This window comes from Pelophylax lessonae (genome assembly GCF_965119305.1).
Source record: "Pelophylax lessonae genome assembly, chromosome: 4".
Lineage (NCBI taxonomy): Eukaryota > Metazoa > Chordata > Amphibia > Anura > Ranidae > Pelophylax > Pelophylax lessonae.
This window is the reverse complement of record NC_138771.1, coordinates 174,660,797-174,681,145: the sequence shown is the minus strand read 5'-3', so window position 1 is coordinate 174,681,145 and position 20,349 is coordinate 174,660,797. Positions and strand designations below refer to the sequence as shown.

General features: G+C 46.7%; 2 protein-coding genes across 3 annotated transcripts in view; both read left to right on the top strand.

Moving 5' to 3' along the window:
• Positions 1–20,349, top strand: part of UPF2 (UPF2 regulator of nonsense mediated mRNA decay) — a gene marked incomplete at its 3' end in the record, with an annotated part of 673,568 nt that overhangs the window by 341,205 nt on the left and 312,014 nt on the right. The window lies entirely within an intron of this gene.
• Positions 135–20,349, top strand: part of NUDT5 (nudix hydrolase 5) — a 73,299-nt gene continuing 53,084 nt past the window's right edge. The window contains exon 1 of the mRNA XM_082256805.1: positions 135–214. The gene's annotated coding sequence lies outside the window, so the exon portion shown is untranslated. The remainder of the gene's footprint in view (positions 215–20,349) is intronic.

The following is a 20,349-nucleotide window of genomic DNA, read 5'->3' as shown; positions in this document are numbered from 1 at the left end:
AGTCACGCCTCGTTTACATGTCATTTCACAGCCCTGTACAGAAGAGAATTGGTTCTTCAAAACGAGGCTTGGTTCTCGCAGAGGTTCTGCGCTGATTGGTGAAGGGGCGGGCATGGCAGTGGCGGGGTGTGGCTTGTAGGTGGGTGTGTTGTGTCGCTGCATGTGTTCTTTCATCTCCTGCCTTGTATATCGCTGTGCTGTTCCCGCTGTACAGGTAGGCCAGGAGGGAGGCGGGCAGTGCCTGGGAGAGGTGGCAGCCTTCACCGGCCTGTGTGGAAGTCTCTGCCTCCCCTTAGCTCTCTGCCCAGCGGGCTGTATTGGAAGTAGTGGGGGCCCGGGTGGTGTTAGGTTGGAATGTGAAGTGTCTGGAAAGGAGACTTGCTGTTCTGTGAAAGGAATTCTCTTTTACTTTCGCTTAGTAAATGGTAGAGCTGCACTATTCTGGATGCATATTTAGAATAAAGAGCACAATTCTTGGCGTAACGTTTTTCACATTATACAAAAAAATTGGGCTAACTTTACAGTTTTATTTTTTTTTAATTCACTGAAGTGTATTTTTTTCCCCAAAAATTATATTTGAAGGATTGAAAGACCGCTGAGCAAATGCAGTGTGACATAAAATATTGCACCGACTGCCATTTTATTCTCTGGGGTCTCTGCTAATATAATGTACTGTTTGGGGGTTCTTTTAATTTTCCAGCAAAAAATAACTATGCATTAAGGTAAAAAATCTTCTTGTTTTCAGCTGCCCCCCCCCCCAGGCATGGGCGTTCACAGGGAGGGGGGGGGCAAATGCGCCCCCCCTGGAATCTCACTTCCCCCTTCAAGTGGTTGTTAAGCCACTTTATACCATCCTGTTTGGTCTGTTTAATAATCCTGTGTGTAGTGTATGTGTTTAAAAAAAAATATGCCGTTCTTTACCAGTTTTCAGAGGGCCGGGCGCTGCTCACGTGACCCGTCGGCTCTCTCCTCTCCCCGTCTGACAGCTGCTTGCAGCGGGCGTGGCCGAGGATTCCTCACTGATGTCAGTCAGGAGGAGAGAGGCGGCGGGTCACGTGAGCGGCGAGAGCCGTTCTGAAAACTTGTAAAGAATGGCTTATTTTTATAAACCGCAGACACGGCCATACTGGGTTATTAAACAGACTGTAGACAGGATATGAAACGTTAACCACTTCAGCCCCGGAAGGATTTGCCCCCTTTCTGACCAGGCCCTATTTTGCGATTAGGCACTGCGTTATTTTAACGGACAATTGCACAGTCGTGGGATGCTGTACTCAAACAACATTTACGTAATTTTTTTTCCCCAGAAATAGAGCTTTCTTTTGGTGGTATTTGATCACCTGTGCGATTAATTTTTGCGCTACGAAATTTACATTTCAAAGCCACAATTTAAAAAAAAAAAACAGTATTTTTCACATTCTGTTATATGATATTCCCCCAAAAAAATTTTAAAAATCGAAAATTTTTTAGGCCAATTTGTTTTCTGCTACATATTTTTGGTAAAAAAAAATCGCAGTAAGCGTATTTTGATTGGTTTGTGCAAAAGTTATCGCATTTACTAACTACGGGAAACATTTGTCATTTTTATTTATTTTTTTTTTTTACTAGTAATGGCGTTGATCTGCGTTTTTTTTTTTTTTTTTTTTTTTTTTTTTTTTTTCAGGACTGCGACATTGTGGCGGACAGATCGGACCCCTAACTGACATTTTCTACACTTTTGGGGGTACCAGTGACATTACTACAGTAATCACTGATAAAAATATGCACTGTTACTGTAATAATGACACTGGCAGGGAAGGGGTTAACCCTATGGGGTGATCAATGGTTTAAATGTATGCCTCATGCTTACTGACGTGTGGAGGTTATGTGATAGACACAGAGATCGTAGGTTCAGCATTTTTTGGACTGCTGGTGGCTAATGTGAATGGGTCCTGAGCCAGTAATGTCACGGGTCCCCTCAAAAGTGTCAGGTGTCTGCTCTGTCTGCCGCAGTGTCGCAGTCCCACTACAAATCGCTGATCGCCGCCCTTACTAGTAAAAAAAAATGAAAATGCCATAAATCTATCACCTAGTTTGTAGACACGATAACGTTTGCACAAAGCAATTGTTGTACACACGGCAGACCGCTGTTCTGTCAGCAATGAACACAGGGCTCCTGTGTTCCTCCTATTTAGGAACACAGGTCCTTGTGTTCATTCCATAAGTACATCCCCCACACCCCGCGATCACATTTAACCCTTTGATCGCCTCTGGTGTTAACCCCTTCCCTGCCAGTGTCATTATTACAGTAATGGTGCATATTTTTAGCACTGATTACTGTAGTAATGTCACTGGTCCCCCCAAAAGTGTCAAAAATGTCAGGTGTCCGATCTGTCCGCCGTGATCTGTCCCGCTAAAAATCGCTAATCGTTGCCATTTCTAAGAAAAAATAAAATAAAAATTACCTAAATCTTTCCCCTAGTTTTATAGAAGCGATAACTTTTGCCTAAACCAATCAATATACACTTATTTGGATTTTCTTTACCAAAAATATGTGGCAGAATACATATTGGCCTAAAAAGATAAAAGAAGAAATTTTATTTTTTTATTTTTTTTTTTATTGGCTGTGTTTTATAGCAGAAAGTGAAAACTATTTTATTTTTGTTTTTGTTTCAGAATTGTCGCTCTTTTTTTTTTTGTTGTTTATATCGCAAAAAATAAAAACTGCAGAGGTGATCAACTACCACCAAAAAAAAAACTCTATTTGTGGGAAAAAAGGACATCAATTTTATTTGGGTATGACCACGCAATTGTTAAAGTAAGGCAGTACCGTATCGAAAAAAATGGCCGGGTCATAAGGGGGTAAAACAATCCGGTCCAGAAGTAGTTTAAGTAGAAGTTCAGCCAAAAACTAAATAACTCAAAATTTACTCTATGCCATATTCTAAAACTAATCTATCTAACCCTGTAAAAGAAAAATCGCTATATTAACCTTTATTGCAGCTGCTCTGCTATTGTCTGGTCCCATGCTGAGCTGTCAGCGGCGGCTTCTATGTGTAGGCGTATGCAAAAAAAGGCAGCCGACAATGGAAGCCCCAAAGTAAGTCTATGGGTGATATTACTTCCTGCATTTCCCAGCCGTTGTTGACTGTCTCCTGCACACAGCATCGGCCGCTGGTGACTGGGAAAAAAATCAACTTCTGAAGAAGTAAGTATAGCGTTTTTTGCTTTACAGGGTTGGATAGATTAGTCTTAGAATATGGCTGTCAGTAGATTTGGAGTTCGTTTTTGGCTAAACTTTAATGACATCCCCAATCTGAAAAAATCCCATTGTGTGGTTAAAAATGTGACAACATTGTCATCTTCCCATTTTCCCCAAGGATTACAAATGAGCCTCCATATAGTCAAGGAAAGACAACAAGAGAGCGTGGTTAAGATGGCGAGGTTAGCTAACGTCTCCCTCGAAGCTCTGCCGGAATATTCGGCTCTTTTATCCTTACCTGGGCTTTCAATTCGTCCTGTTCCTCTGTACTGTTGACAGATGCCTGTCAGAATACCCGGATACTCTAAAGGGAGTAAGAAACTATACTTCCATTCCGGACGCAGCCAGCCCCGAGGAGCCGCCAGCCTGAGCCACGTGTCAACATGGCATCCCAAACAAACCTGCTGGAGGGTCCTGCTCCTCCATTGCCGGGAATAACGGAGGTGATGGCTGCTGTCGCAGCCTGCCAAACTGCACTTACCTCCAAGATGGAGGATGTGCAGTTAGATGTTGGCCTTCTATGTGAAGACCTGGATAAGATCCGCTCCCGACTTCTATGATCAGCAATGTGGAGAATACTGCTGCAGAAGACATGCAGTTCGGTGTGGAGGGTGTTCTCTTGCTAGGGGACCTAATTTAGTTATGTGCTCTGAGATGGACTGGCTTCATTCCACCTCTTGGGGGCCCTCAGGCTTGGCTCAATGGGCGAATACCTTTGCCCTATTCGATATCTGGCGACCGTTTTTATCCGCCGTCTCATCAGGCCCTCTCTAGAATAGATCTGGCCTTTGCTTCTCGGGCGGCATTACGCAGGGTGTCTGCCATTTCTATTCTTGCTAACGGTATTTCTGTCCGTGCCCCCCTGTTGGTTGCCTTGTCACTAGGCCCCCCGGGGGGGTGGGTGGTCTGTGGAGACTATCTAAGTATTGGGTCATGGATGGTACTGTTCAGGAGTCCATACCGGAGGGGATGTGTCAATATTGGCTTAATAATGCTGACTCAACTACTCCTTGCGGTGGCTTGGGATGCCTTTAAGGCCTGGCTGCGTGGAGAGTATATGTCCCGTATCTCCGCTGCTCTGGAGGAGCTGGAGTGCACCAGGGAAGAGGCATATGTAGCCAATCCTGATCAAACAAAACTATGGGCTCAGGCAATTCACTCTTAGGGAGGCCAGTCTTTTTTAACCTCCCTGGCGGTATGATTCTTTTGGATTTTAGGTGCTGAAAGCGGTACCATTATTTTGCATGTAATTCTTGTGAATGAGCAGCCCAAACCAACTGTATACATTATATATATATATATATATATATATATATATATATATATATATATATATTGTGTGTGTGTGTATATATATATATATATATATATATATATATATATATGTATAATGTATACAGTTGGTTTGGGCTGCTCATTCACAAGAATTACGTATATATATTAGGGATGCACCGAATAATCGGTGGCCGAACATTATTCGGCCGAAAATAGAAAAAATAGCACTTTCGGTGTTCGGCCGAATAAGTCAAAAGGCCGAATAATAGGGCTGAACGATAGTCGATATGATATTGACTATCGTTCTGTGGCCGTAGGCGATATTTACAGGGGGAAGGGACTCGTAGGAGGACAGGAGGACTCACAGACTTCCGTGTTAGGCAGGGGAAGCCGGGACACTTCAGCGGTGAGCATACATACATTACTCACTCGTGCACTGCAGCCCGCCCCACACATTCAGTGAGTCTTACTCTCCTCCCTAGTTTTTTCAATGGCACATTCAGGAAGCCAATCACGCCGTGATTAGCTGCACAGCGAACAAATCACGCGTGCCTGCACACCTGATTGGTTCCGCTGTGCCGCTACTCACGGCGTGATTGGCTTCCTGAATGTGCCATTGAAAAAACTAGGGAGGAGAGTAAGACTCACTGAATGTGTGGGGCGGGCTGCAGTGCACGAGTGAGTAATGTATGTATGCGGCTGTGCTCCTTTCCAGGCTACTACTAGTCCACCTCCAGCCTTCTACTACCACCACTATGAGAGACTGTCTGTCACTGTATAATCTGATCGAGTCCACACTGACACTGACTGACTGTCACTGAGTAATTGATGTTACCACATTAACCCTGACCTGCCCAGTGCCCTGTATCTGCAATTAAAATTTACAAGGCTGCCTGCATGCTTCCTGATTTCCATTCCCGGCATCCTTCCCAATCCCTACAGTGTCACTAACATTAACCCTATGGTACAAGGCTGCAGTGTGCACTGAATCCCATTCCCTACAGTAACATTTAGGGAGAGAGAGAGACATGAGAGGACAAGAGAGAGAGAGAGAGACATGAGAGGACAAGAGAGAGAGAGAGAGACATGAGAGGACAAGAGAGAGTGAGAGGACAAGAGAGAGAGAGACACGAGAGGACAAGAGAGAGGACAAAAAATTGGCAAAATAAATGGAAAAAATGCAAAACACCGCATTCGGTATTCGGCCTTCGGCCAAACATTTTATTATTATTCGGCTTCGGCCAAGAATTTCATTTCGGTGCATCCCTAATATATATATATATATATATATATATATATATATATACACAGTGGGTACGGAAAGTATTCAGACCCCCTTACATTTTTCACTCTTTGTTATATTGCAGCCATTTGCTAAAATCATTTAAGTTCATTCTTCTTCCTCATGAATGTACACATAGCACCCCATACTGACAGAAAAACACAGAATTGTTGACATTGTTGCAGATTTATTAAAAAAGGAAAACTGAAATATCACATGGTCCTAAGTATTCAGACCCTTTGCTCAGTATTTAGTAGAAGCCCCCTTTTGATCTAATACAGCCAGGAGTCTTTTTGGGAAAGATGCAACAAGTCTTTCACACCTGGATTTGGGGATCCTCTGCCATTCCTCCTTGCAGATCCTCTCCAGTTCTGTCAGGTTGGATGGTAAACGTTGGTGGACAGCCATTTTTAGGTCTCTACAGAGATGCTCAATTGGGTTTAAGTCAGGGCTCTGGCTGGGCCATTCTAGAACAGTCACGGAGTTGTTGTGAAGCCACTCCTTCGTTATTTTAGCTGTGTGCTTAGGGTCATTGTCTTGTTGGAAGGTAAACCTTCGGCCCAGTCTGAGGTCCAGAGCACTCTGGAGAAGGTTTTTGTCCAGGATATCCCTGTACTTGGCCTCATTCATCTTTCCCTCGATTGCAACCAGTCGTCCTGTCCCTGCAGCTGAAAAACACCCCCACAGCATGATGCTGCCACCACCATGCTTCACTGTTGGGACTGTATTGGACAGGTGATGAGCAGTGCCTGGTTTTCTCCACACATACCGCTTAAATTTAAGGCCAAAAAGTTCTATTTTGGTCTCATCAGACCAGAGAATCTTATTTCTCACCATCTTGGAGTCCTTCAGGTGTTTTTTTAGCAAACTCCATGCGGGCTTTCATGTGTCTTACACTGAGGAGAGGCTTCCGTCGGGCCACTCTGCCATAGAGCCCCGACTGGTGGAGGGCTGCAGTGATGGTTGACTTTCTACAACTTTCTCCCATCTCCTGACTGCATCTCTGGAGCTCAGCCACAGTGATCTTTGGGTTCTTCTTTACCTCTCTCACCAAGGCTCTTCTCCCCCGATAGCTCAGTTTGGCCGGACGGCCAGCTCTAGGAAGGGTTCTGGTCGTCCCAAACGTCTTCCATTTGAGGATTATGGAGGCCACTGTGCTCTTAGGAACCTTAAGTGCAGCAGAAATCTTTTTGTAACCTTGGCCAGATCTGTGCCTTGCCACAATTCTGTCTCTGAGCTCTTCAGGCAGTTCCTTTGACCTCATGATTCTCATTTGCTCTGACATGCATTGTGATCTGGAAGGTCTTATATAGACAGGTGTGTGGCTTTCCTAATCAAGTCCAATCAGTATAATCAAACACAGCTGGACTCAAATGAAGGTGTAGAACCATCTCAAGGATGATCAGAAGAAATGGAAAGCACCTGAGTTAAATATATGAGTGTCACAGCAAAGGGTCTGAATACTTAGGACCATGTGATATTTCAGTTTTCCTTTTTTAATAAATCTGCAACAATGTCAACAATTCTGTGTTTTTCTGTCAGTATAGGGTGCTATGTGTACATTCATGAGGAAGAAGAATAAACTTAAATGATTTTAGAAAATGGCTGCAATATAACAAAGAGTGAAAAATTTAAGGGGGTCTGAATACTTTCCGTACCCACTGTATATATATATATATATATATATATATATATATACAGGTCCTTCTCAAAAAATAAGCATATTGTGATAAAGTTCATTATTTTCTGTAATGCACTGATAAACATTAGACTTTCATATATTTTAGATTCATTACACACAACTGAAGTAGTGCAAGCCTTTTATTGTTTTGATATTGATGATTTTGGCATACAGCTCACGAAAACCCAAAATTCCTATCTAAAAAAATTAGCATATTTCATCCGACCAATAAAAGAAAAGTGTTTTTAATACAAAAAAAGTCAACCTTCAAATAATTATGTTCAGTTATGCACTCAATACTTGGTCGGGAATCCTTTTGCAGAAATGATTGCTTCAATGCGGCGTGGCATGGAGGCAATCAGCCTGTGGCACTGCTGAGGTGTTATGGAGGCCCAGGATGCTTCGATAGCAGCCTTGAGCTCATCCAGAGTGTTGGGTCTTGCGTCCCTCAACTTTCTCTTCACAACATCCCACAGATTCTCTATGGGGTTCAGGTCAGGAGAGTTGGCAGGCCAATTGAGCACAGTAATCCCATGGTCAGTAAACCATTTACCAGTGGTTTTGGCACTGTGAGCAGGTGCCAGGTCGTGCTGAAAAATGAAATCTTCATCTCCATAAAGCTTTTCAGCAGATGGAAGCATGAAGTGCTCCAAAATCTCCTGATAGCTAGCTGCATTGACCCTGCCCTTGATAAAACACAGTGGACCAACACCAGCAGCTGACATGGCACCCCAGACCATCACTGACTGTGGGTACTTGACACTGGACTTCAGGCATTTTGGCATTTCCCTCTCCCCAGTCTTCCTCCAGACTCTGGCACCTTGATTTCCGAATGACATGCAAAATTTGCTTTCATCCGAAAAAAGTACTTTGGACCACTGAGCAACAGTCCAGTGCTGCTTCTCTGTAGCCCAGGTCAGGCGCTTCTGCCGCTGTTTCTGGTTAAAAAGTGGCTTGACCTGGGGAATACGGCACCTGTAGCCCATTTCCTGCACACGCCTGTACATGGTGGCTCTAGATGTTTCTACTCCAGACTCAGTCCACTGCTTCCGCAGGTCCCCCAAGGTCTGGAATCGGTCCTTCTCCACAATCTTCCTCAGGGTCCGGTCACCTCTTCTCGTTGTTCAGCGTTTTCTGCCACACTTTTTCCTTCCCACAGACTTCCCACTGAGGTGCCTTGATACAGCACTCTGGGAACAGCCTATTCGTTCAGAAATTTCTTTCTGTGTCTTACCCTCTTGCTTGAGGGTGTCAATGATGGCCTTCTGGACAGCAGTCAGGTCGGCGGTCTTACCCATGATTGTGGTTTTGAGTAATGAACCAGGCTGGGAGTTTTTAAAAGCCTCAGGAATCTTTTGCAGGTGTTTAGAGTTAATTAGTTGATTCAGATGATTAGGTTAATAGCTCGTTTAGAGAACCTTTTCATGATATGCTAATTTTTTGAGATAGGAATTTTGGGTTTTCGTGAGCTGTATGCCAAAATCATCAATATTAAAACAATAAAAGGCTTGCACTACTTCAGTTGTGTGTAATGAATCTAAAATATATGAAAGTCTAATGTTTATCAGTACATTACAGAAAATAATGAACTTTATCACAATATGCTAATTTTTTGAGAAGGACCTGTGTGTGTGTATATGTGTGTATATATATATATATATAATATATATTTACATAAAAAGTACAGTAAAACTGCAGGAAAGGGCACTGGGGGGCAATGTAATGTGATTTTATTTTATTTTGAACGGTATCAGTGTGTTTGGTGCATATTACATTTGAATTTGCTGCCAGTTCCACCCCCCGGCGGACGTCACGTTGCCGGAGACGGAAGCCGGGGCTCGCAGACGATCGGGAGGAAGCTCCGCCGCCGCATACCGCTCGCAGTCTTCGCTGGATCCCGGAGAAAAGGTAAGTAAAACCTCTTCCAGCATCCAGCGATCTTCTTAGCGCTACCCCGAGTGTGACTCGGGGTTACCGCTTTTGGCACTAAAATCTTACCCCGAGTCACACTCGGGAATACCGCTAGGAAGGTTAAGGGTTGAATTGACTCGTAAATCAATGCTGAACACTGCACAGCGTATCTTTGAATTTGGTAATAAAAACGGCAGACTCCTTGCCTGGTTGGCGAAGGGGCAATTTGCTGCCACTCATATTAGTGGGATTAGGGCGGAGGATAGGACCCTGTTAAGGTCACATGAGAGGGTCAATCTGTGATTTCTCTCATATTATAGGTTCTTATACTCCACTAGGTTAGAGTTCACGACTGATGAACTGTGCTCCTATCTTGATCAGATTGACTTCCCTAGACTTGACTCTGACTTTAGGGAGGAACTTGAGGGAGACATCACTCTGGAAGAGCTAGAGGAAGCCATTGGCCTACTTCAGTTGGCAAAGACCCCCTGGGCGTAGCTGGTATTCCAACTGAGGTGTACTCGCTGTATCAGGAACTTCTTGCCCCCCATCTGGTCTCCCTGTTTGAGGAATGTTTCTCCTGAGGTTCACTTCCTGAGTCAGAAGCAATGATAGTATTTGTACCTAAAACTGGGAAGGACCCTGAGGATTGTGCCTCTTACAGGCCAATTTCTTTAATCAACGTGGACGCAAAAATATTGACAAAAATTTTGGCCGGGCGGTCATTCAGGCAGACTAGACGGGGTTCATGCTGGGCAAAGGTACTGACATCAACCTTAAGCGGCTGTTTCTAAATTTATCTACTGTTCATGATAATAGTGGTCAGCGGGTCATCGCCTCCCTAGATGCTGAAAAGGCTTTCGATTCTGTTGAATGGGAGTTCCTATGGGAGGTGATGCGTAGATTTGGCTTTAGTCCCAAATTCCTTACCTAGCTGGCCATGATTTATCGAACACCAAACGCCCCTATTCTGACCATAGTAGTAGCCTATCTGAGCCCTTCCCACTGCAGAGATGTACTCGGCTGGGATGCCCGCTGTCCCCATCACTATTTGTGCTGACCTTAGAACCTCTGGCAATTTTGATTCGGAATTCCCATTCTTTTGAGGGACTGAGGGTGGGCTCCCTGGGTAAAAAGATTTTGCTTTATGCGGATGAGGCTCTCCTACAGGATCTCACAAAAGTGAGTACACCCCTTACACTTTTGTAATTTTATTTTATCTTTTCATGTGACAACACTGAAGAAATGACACTTTGCTACAATGTAAAGTAGTGGGTGTACAGCTTGTATAACATGGTAAGTTTGCTGTCCCCTCAAAGTAACTCAACACACAGCCATTAATGTCTAAACCGCTGGCAACAAAAGTGAGTACACCCCTAAGTGGAAATGTCCAAATTGGGCTCAATTAGCCATTTTCCCTCCCTGGTGTCATCTGACTCAGTGTTACAAGGTCTCAGGTGTGAATGGGTGTGTCTCCCTCTCTCATACTGGTCACTGGAAGTTCAACATGGCACGTCATGGCAAAGAACTCTCTGACAATCTGAAAAAAAGATTGTTGCTCTACATAAAGACAGCCTAGGATATATGAAGTTTGCCAAGACCCTGAAACTGACCTCAGCACGGTGGCCAAGACCATACAGTGGTCACTTTTGTGAGATACTGTTTATTTGCATGATGCAGATTCCTCCTTGCGGGCTGCCCTCAGGATCTTCGATGAGTTTGGACACTTTTCTGGGATCCGAATCAATTGATCTTAGTCTATTCTTTTCCCTCTGGATTCCCGGGCTTGGACAATTGAGGCGGCCACTCTGTTGAGGTGGGTGGACCAGTTTAGATACTTGGGTGTCCAGGTGGGGCAAGAGTTCTCCAGTTTCTACACTCTTAACTTGTGCCCCCTATTGAGTCAGTTGAAAGACAGACATACCTTATGGGCTACATTGCCTCTGAATTTAATGGGGCGATTTAATATACTTAAAATGATATTCTTGCCGAAAATGCCTTTACTTCTTTCGTAACTGCTCTATGAGGATACCTCTTACCTTCTTTAGAGAAATTGTGTTGGGTCGTTTATCTGGGCTGGGTCTCATCGCCGGTTAGCTAGGACTACGCTGAGTCTTCCAGTGCAATGTGGAGGGATGGCATTACCTGAATATAGGACCTATTGCTGGGTCTTAGTCACTGTTCGTTGGCGGTTCATTCAATCTTGGGCCAATGCGGCAGTATGCCTTGAGGCTGCCTTGCTGGGTTCTCTTCAAGAGCTTGGCAACCTAGTCTATAGGGGGGGCCGAGCGTATCCCAGCCTTCCACACCCCACTAGAATGACGTTGCGGGTTTGGGAGATAGCGAATAGAAGATTTAGGAAACCTGATTGCTGGTCTCCAGTTTGTCCCTTTATGGGGGAACCCCAATCTTGCACATTTCCTACAGCTATCAGACCCCCCAACTGTGGGCCCGGTTTGGGGTAATAAGTTTACGAGACATATACACCATGGGTTCCTTGATTCCTTTCTCTGACCTCCGACGGAAGTTTGTACTACCTGGGTGGATGTATTTTAGGTATCTTATGTTACGACATGCTGCTGGGGCTCAATTCCCTAGCAATGGACCCTGTTGAGCAACTCGGGCTAAATTCCCTAACACCTTAACCCTAGCAATGGACCCTGTTGAGCAACTCTTGGCTCAGGAGTCGTTATCCAAACCCCTTTGATCTCTTTACCATGATTTGGGAGAATGTGGGAGGTGTGGAGAGCGGGCCTACCTGACCTTGACAGGGAGGACTTATGATTTCATCTAGGGACAGGTTGATTCAGACTAAATTTCTACATAGAGTTTACTACACCCCCCAGAGACTGCATAGGATATTTTCTCAGGGATATCCGGAGTGTTCCCCGCTGTGTGACGAAACATGGCTCTTATTTCCATATCTTTTGGAGCTGTCCAAGGGTGGCTCAGATCTGGATGGAGGTGTTTGAGGTAATTAAGTTCCATCTACAGCTGACCCTTTCTATCTCCCCTGCTCTGGCGCTGTTGGGTGTCTCGGATGACGAACAAAGACCCAGATACACCAAAATACTAATCTCTTTATCCTTTTTATTATGCCAAGAGGGAAACTATTCTGAAGTGGAACGCTCCTCCCCCCTCCACCCCCTCGGTGGTCTCATGGGAAAATGCCATCAATGTGGTTCTTCCACTGTATAAGTTAACGTATATAGTTCAGAATTGCCCTAAAAAGTGTGACAGGGTGTGGCAGCCTTGGAAGGCCGTTTCTGGCTGACTTGGCTGTGCCGTCTTACCTGGCTTTCTTACTGTAGCTGCTGGTGGAAAGCCTTCACTAGGCTTTGTATAGAATGGAGTCTCCTTTGTACATGTACTTTTGTCATTTATGTACTTTGCATGCTGTGGTATGTTTGTGACCCTGTTTCATGCCAATGTTTTTAATAAAGGAACAGTTTAACTTGTAAGGAAAGGCAACAAAACATGTACCCCAATACAATAAATACTATTAACCAAGTAACATGTCACCATTGAACATCACTGCGGATTTCATATATTTAGGCCATTTAAAGGCATAGTTCACCTGTTACTAAAAAACTGCCTATGCAGATAAGGGGCCTCTGTAGATAAAAACAAGCTGCTTTTGGCCAAAGGTGAATAATTCCTTTGCTATAGGTGTAGGCCATTTATGGACCTCATGAAGCCTGACTGGAAAAGAAAAGCCTAGTGTTACAGCTCACTTTTAGCATCCCAGAAGTAAGCTCCTTACTGTGTTTGTGGAAGTGAGCAGTAACGGCTAGGCCTCTCTTAGCAACATCCTAGAAGTTTCTCAGTTAGGCTTCATGCGATATGTAAATGGCCTACACCTATCCCGAGGGCGTTACTTAAGTTTAGATAAAGCTGCACAGTTTTTTATCTACAAATATCCCTCATCTCAGTAGGCAGTTTTTTGTTTTGTTTTTGTAAAGGTGAACTAACCCTTTAAGCATGTTGGATGAGCAGACAATTAAGCGTAAAGGGTAACTCGACTTTCGTGGGGGAAAAATAATATAGCCTATACAATTGCTACACAAGTCGTATTGTATTTGAATGTTATTAAAAATGACCTTTCCTTTTCAATCTGCAACCACTGTTTTCTGAAAATGCAATGCAATATGGCTACCTGGAGGTTTTCTGTACACAGAATGTAAACTGAACACTCCCCAGGAAAATCATTTCCTGCTTCTGTGATTGTCTCACTGATTTTTCCAGAAGTCTGCCTAAGATACAAGTCAGATTTCAGGCATCCCCCGCCACAAAAATCTCATTTTTGGTGAGATACTCCCAATAGGAACACGTCTAAAGGGATGCAGGCCCAGCAGATTTTCTCATTAGTGCTCTGCAGGTGTATAGCTGATTGAAATTATGAAACCACTCCCATTAGACCAACTCGGCACAGAGGAACAAACAATGATTTCTTCAGAATAACAAAAAGTAGGAATCTGCAATCAAAGGTTGTTATAATCCTTGCAATGTACATACAGTATCTCACAAAAGTGAGTACACCCCTCACATTTTTGTAAATATGTTAATATATCTTCATGTGACAGCACTGAAGAAATGACACTTTGCTACAATGTAAAGTAGTGAGTGTACAGCTTGTATAACAGTGTAAATTTGCTGTCCCCTCAAAATAACTCCACACACAGCCATTAATGTCCAAACCGCTGGCAACAAAAGTGAGTACACCCCTAAGTGAAAATGTCATAATTTGGGCCCAATTAGCCATTTTCCCTCCTCAGTGTCATGTGACTCGTTAGTGTTACTTAGGTGTGAATGAGGAGCAGGTGTGTTAAATTTGGTGTTATCACCGCTCTCACTCTCTCATACTGGTCACTGGAAGTTCAACATGGCAAAGAACTCTCTGAGTATCTGAATAAAAGAATTGTTGCTCTGTATAAAGATGGCCTAGGCTATAAGAAGATTGCCAAGACCCTGAAACTGAGCTGCAGCATGGTGGCCAAGACCATACAGCAGTTTAACAGGACAGGTTCTTCTCAGAACAGGCCTCGCCATGGTCGAACAAAGAAGTTGAGTGCGTGTGCTCAGTGACATATCCAGAGGTTGTCTTTGGATAAGTTGTATGAGTGCTGCCAGCTACAGAGGTTGAAGGGGTGGGGAGTCAGCCTGTCAGTGCTCAGACCATACGCTGTATCAAATTGGTCTGCATGGTTGTTGTCCCAGAAGGAAGCATCTTCGAAAGATGATGCACAGGAAAGCCCGCAAACAGTTTGCTGGAGACAAGCAGACTAAGGACATGGATTACTGGTGGCATCCAGGTGAGGAGTACAAAGGCAAGTGTGTCTTGGTTACAGTCAAGCATGGTGGTGGGAGTGTCGTGGTCTGGGGCTGCATGAGTGCTGCCGCCACTGGGGAGCTACAGTTCATTGAGGAAAACATGAATGTCAACATGTACTGTGACATACTAAAGCAGAGCATGATCCCCCTCCCTTCGGAGACTAGGCCACAGGGCAGTATTCCAACATAACCCCAAACACACCTCCAAGATGACTACTGCCTTGCTAAAGAAGCAAAGGGTAAAGGTTATGGACTGGCCAAGCATGTCTCCAGACCTTAACCCTATTGAGCACCTGTGGGGCATCCCTGTAGGAAGGTGGAGGAGCGCAAGGTCTCTATGATGTCGTCATGGAGGAGTGGAAGAGGACTCCAGTGGCAACCTGTGAAGCTCTGGTAAACTCCATGCCCAAGAGGGTTAAGGCAGTGCTGGAAAATAATGGTGGCCACACAAAATATTGATACTTTGAGCCCACTTTGGACGTTTTCACTTAGGGGTGTACTCACTTTTGTTGCCAGCGGTTTAGACATTAATGGCTGTGTTGAGTTGTTTTGAGGGGACAGAAAATGTACATGGTGTTACAAGCTGTACTTTACATTGTAGCAAAGAGTAATTTCTCTTACGTCCTCCGACAGTCGCCGCCCACTTCATATTCATCACCAATGGGGTTATGTCCTTTATTCCGTAGGAGTAGCTAGGCAATAGAATATGTTAGTACAAAGACTTTTAACATATCCCACCCCCAGGGGGTGGTCCCCTCAGTACATAACCCTCCACTTCCTGTATCCAACTCAGTTTCATTTGTCTAGCTGTCAGGAGTAGCTGGAAGTTTCTGTGCTGGGGCACCTTGTCTCAGCTCTCTTTCCTTTCTTTGGATTTTATTTGAGTTTTTTTCTCTTTCTTGTTAGCTGTTATTTTACCAGCGTTAGTTAGTTCTTCTGATGAAGAGGATCATGCGGGCTGCGTCTCGGGCTGACCCCCCTGGTAGCAGGCTGTGGGTCAGTGGCTTCTCAGCCCGCCATCGAGCGTTCAGTCAGGTATCGCTCCTGAGTTATCTGAACGACCCATCCCTGTTCCGTGCAGGGATGCTAGGTGAGGTGGCTACCTCACTGGACGCTGTGCGGTTTCTCAAACCACCTTCTGATGCGTTCTGGATGCGACTCTCCCTGCCTCATGTGCAGCGGTTTGTTCGCCTGTGCGGGTCCCCCACGCCATGTGAGAGGTAAGTGCATTTATGTGGGGACCTGTCTGTCTGGGGGGTGTCAGTCTGGGACTGTGTACCTTGCCCTGTGTTCACACTATTACGTTTTCCCTATCTCTCACATTGCAAGCTGTGGGCTGCAGGAGGGGGGGCTGGCTGCACTCTGTGTCAGTTTTCTGTTTGTGTGAACGGCTGTGTGCTGTGGGGCTTGAGGTTCTCATGCTTGGTGCACATTACAGCGCCGCTGCGGCGGTTTACCATGTTCCTTTTTTGGGCAGATGGTGTGTTTTACTTCTCCCTCATGGGGTGTGGGAGCGGCAGTTTCGGCGCCAAACGGCGCCATTTTGACTGCGATCGCTCCGGCCGCATGTTTTACATGCATGGCGGCCATTTTCTTGTAGCCTCCATAGGCTTTCATAGAGCGCCCTGTATGCCAGCATTCCTTTCCTTCAGGAGCACCGCAGGCAGCAGCAGCAGCACCGATCTCTCCAGGTTCATTTCTTTTTATTCCCTGTATCCTGCCTTGGTATACTTGTCCCTGTGGGGGTCCCTTGTGTGGGATGCTTAGTGTGAGTGGGCTACGATCGCAGCGCTCTCTTAAAGGGGCGGTCACCCATTTATTTTTGCTGCTACAAGGGCATGGATTTTCAGGAATGCTAGTTTCCTACCAATTTAGGGGGAAGCCAGGGGACTGCGTTTCCCCCCCCCCCCCCCGGGGGGGGGATTTGGCTGCGATTGTGGCTAGCCTTGCGACTCAGGTGCAAATGCTGGTGGTTGCTCAATTCTCTAAAAGGCCCAGAGTTTTCAATTTCCTCTGTTTCAAGAGGGTGATGGTACTGGGGCTGCTGGGGCAGAGATCTCCTTATCGGGGTCTCGTTCCTCCCGGGACCTTATAGGGTCAGTAATGGAGGCTGAGGTAGAGGGGGTTGATAATTCTCCCCCTGGCTCGTCTGAAGAGCTTGCGCTCATGGATGAATTGGTTGCTTCTATCAAGCAAACTCTGCGTTTGGAGGAGGAAACATGTCCTCCTGCTGCCTTGGCGGCTTATGGGACGCAGAAAAGGCGCATATCATCGCAGATGTTTCCATGCACTGATGATTTTCAGCGCGCTGTGAAAGAACGATGGCGTAATATACGCAAACCTTTTGCTGTACCAAGTAGGTTTAACCTACGCTATCCTTTTACGCCCGCTACTGATGGGCGTTGGTGTGTCCCACCTCCGGTGGACCAGGCGTTAGCAGTTTTGAACAAGTCCACTGCGATTCCTGCTGCAGACACCCCGGTGTTCCGGGATGCCACGGACAAGAGGATGGAGTCCTTTGCCCGTCGTACCTATTATATTATGGGTTCTGTGTTGAAAGCTTTATTGCTTCACTTATGGCGGCCCAGGCGGTCGCGAACTGGACGCAGGTGCTTAGGCGTGTCCTGGTGGCTGATTCTGCCCCCCAGGCGACTTTGGATATGGTGGATCAAATCCACCAGGGTGTCATGTATTTGTGTGATGCGGACCTGGATATGGTTCCGTTGGCTGCACGTGTACACAGTGTGGCGGTGTTATCTCGCCGCCTGGTTTGGTTGAAGTGTTGGTCTGTGGATCAATCTTCACGTAAGACCTTGGCCAATCTGCTGTTTGATGGTTCTCGCCTTTTTGGCGAATCCCTGGATGCCCTAATTAAAGGGGTCATGGGGGGTAAGAGCACGCTCTTACCTCAATCCCACTAGACTAAGACGGCTCCTGGAAAACAGAATGATTTCTTTCGGCCCCCTCAGGGGTCCTTTCGTGCCTTTCGGTCACATTTTGGGACAAGCCGTCCAAGGGTCAAGGCTCCCGCAAGAAGCCGTGGGCAGGTAGGCAAAAGTCCGGCCATTCCGGTTCTGCGGCCCACAACAGTGCGGCCTGAAGGGGCGCCCTCACCCACTTCACAGGAAATCGTTCGATCTGGCCACTAGATCGAGTTTCTCTCTCGGCCGGAGAGCAGATTTTTTCCCTCAAGTCTTCTGTTATCCCCGGAGCGTTTGCGGGACCTGCATCTAGTGGTGCAGGACCTGAGGGCTCAGGGAGTGGTGGTCCCGGTGTCTCATCGGGACAGATTTCGGGGGTTCTATTCCAATCTGCTCACAGTGCCCAGGAAGGAGGGCAAGGTGCGTCCGATTCTGGACTTGAAGGCGCTGAACCGCCTTGTGCGGGTGCGCAAGTTCTGCATGGAATCCCTGCGGTCGGTGGTGGCTGCCCTGGTTCCGGGGGAGTTCATGGCTTCCATCGACTTGCAAGATGCGTATCTTCACATCCCGATTTTCGAGGGTCACCAGAGGTACCTTCGATTCGCCATAGCGGAAGATCATTTCCGATTTGTGGCGTTGCCTTTTGGTCTCGCCTCTGCTCCAAGGGTGTTCACCAAAGTGCTGGCACCGGTTCTGGCTTTGTTGAGGGCCCAGGGCATTTCGGTTCTGGGGTATCTGGACGATATTCTGGTTCGGTCTGCGACCAGCCAGAGTCTGGAGAAGGATCTGTCCGTCACGTTGCAGACTCTGCAGGAGTTTGGTTGGACGATCAATTTTCCAAAGTCGACATTGTGCCCATCGGTTCGGATTTCTTACCTGAGTATGATTCTGGACTCTGTCCAGGCGTAGGTCTTCCTACCGGAAGAAAAACTCGCAGCTCTTCAGGAGGCAGTCAGGTCCCTCAGGGACGTTCCATCTTCGTCCATTCGGACGTGCATGCGGTGTCTGGGATTGATGGTCTCTGCTTTCGAGGCGATTTCCCTTCGCCCAGTTTCACACGCGGGATCTCCAAGCGGAGATATTGTCCAAGTGGGACGGGCGTCCGCAGTCTCTGGATCTCCAGATGTCATTGAGTTCTCAGACCAGAAGGGATCTTCTGTGGTGGCTTCTATCCCCCTCAGTATCGGGGGGCAAGTCTTTTCGTCCCCTTTCGTGGACGGTGATCACCACGGACGCCAGCCTGTCGGGCTGGGGTGGTGTTCTGGGCGTTCTGTCCACCCAGGGTGTTTGGTCGACGGAGGAATCCTCCCTTCCGATCAACGTTCTGGAACTGCGAGCGACGGACAATGCCACGGCGGTGACTTACATCAATCACCAAGGGGGCACCAGGAGTGCCCGGGCGGCTCGAGAAGTGGCCGCGATTCTGTCTTGGGCCGAGACGCATGTCCCGGCAATATCGGCAGGTCACATTCCGGGGGTGAAAATTTGGCAGGCGGATTATCTGAGCCGTCGAACCCTGGACCAGGGAGAATGGTCCCTTCACCCGGCTGTCTTCCAGATGTTGTGCGCGAGGTGGGGTCTTCCGGAGGTAGACCTGTTCGCGTCTCGTCTGAACTACAAAGTACCACGGTTCGTGGCAAGGAGTGCGATCCTCGGGCAGACGCGTCGGACGCGTTGGTTGCCCCGTGGCATCAGTACCAACTGATGTATGCGTTCCCGCCGATTCAATTGCTGTCCAGGTTCCTTCGCGGAACCGACCACGGTGATTCTTGTGGCACCGGACTGGCCTCGCCGGTCCTGGGACGCAGACCTCGTAAATCTGGCAATCGACGCCCCGTGGCGTCTGCCTCTTCGAGAAGATCTTCTGTCGCAAGGACCGATCTTCCATCCTGCTTTACAGTCGCTGGCCTTGACGGCCTGGCTGTTAAAACCGAGGTCCTGAAGAACAGGGGTCTTTCCCCTGAGTTCTTTAACACCTTAATAAATGCGAGGAAGTCTTCCTCGGGGAAGGTTTATTACCGTACTTGGAAGGCGTATTTTGCCTGGTGCGTATCCAGGGGTTTCTCTCCTGACACTTATCGGTGTCTAGGGTGTTGCCCTTCCTTCAGACGGGTGTTGACCAGCGTCTGGCGCTGGCCACGATCAAGGGTCAGGTGTCTGCTTTGGCCGTTCTTTTTCGACGGCCTGTGGCATCTGATTCTTTGGTTAGCACTTTTGTGCGGGGGGTACGTCATCTGATCCCTCCTAGGAGGGACCCTCTTACCCCTTGGGACTTGAATCTAGTTCTATCAGTATTGCAGCGTGCTCCTTTTGAAAGGTTCAGGGAGATCTCGCTGTCTTTGTTATCCAAGAAGGTCGCCTTTTTGGTGGCTATCACCTCGACTCGTCGAGTGTCGGGGCTGGCAGCCTTGTCCTGCAAGTCTCCGTGTCTGGTTGTGCATTTGGACAAGGTGGTCTTGCGACCTAACCCTTCTTTTCTTCCAAAATGGGTTTCGGACTTTCATCTCAATGTGGACATTGTCAAACCTTCGCTTTGCGCGAAGCCGAAGCATCCGACGGAGGTGTTGCTTCACTCCTTGGATGTTGTCCGGGCGATTAGAGTCTATTTCACATCGACTGAGTCTTCTCGCAAGTCGGATGCCTTGTTTGTCCTTCCGGGAGGTCCTCGGAAGGGCATGGCGGCGTCGGCTTCTACAATCGCCAAATG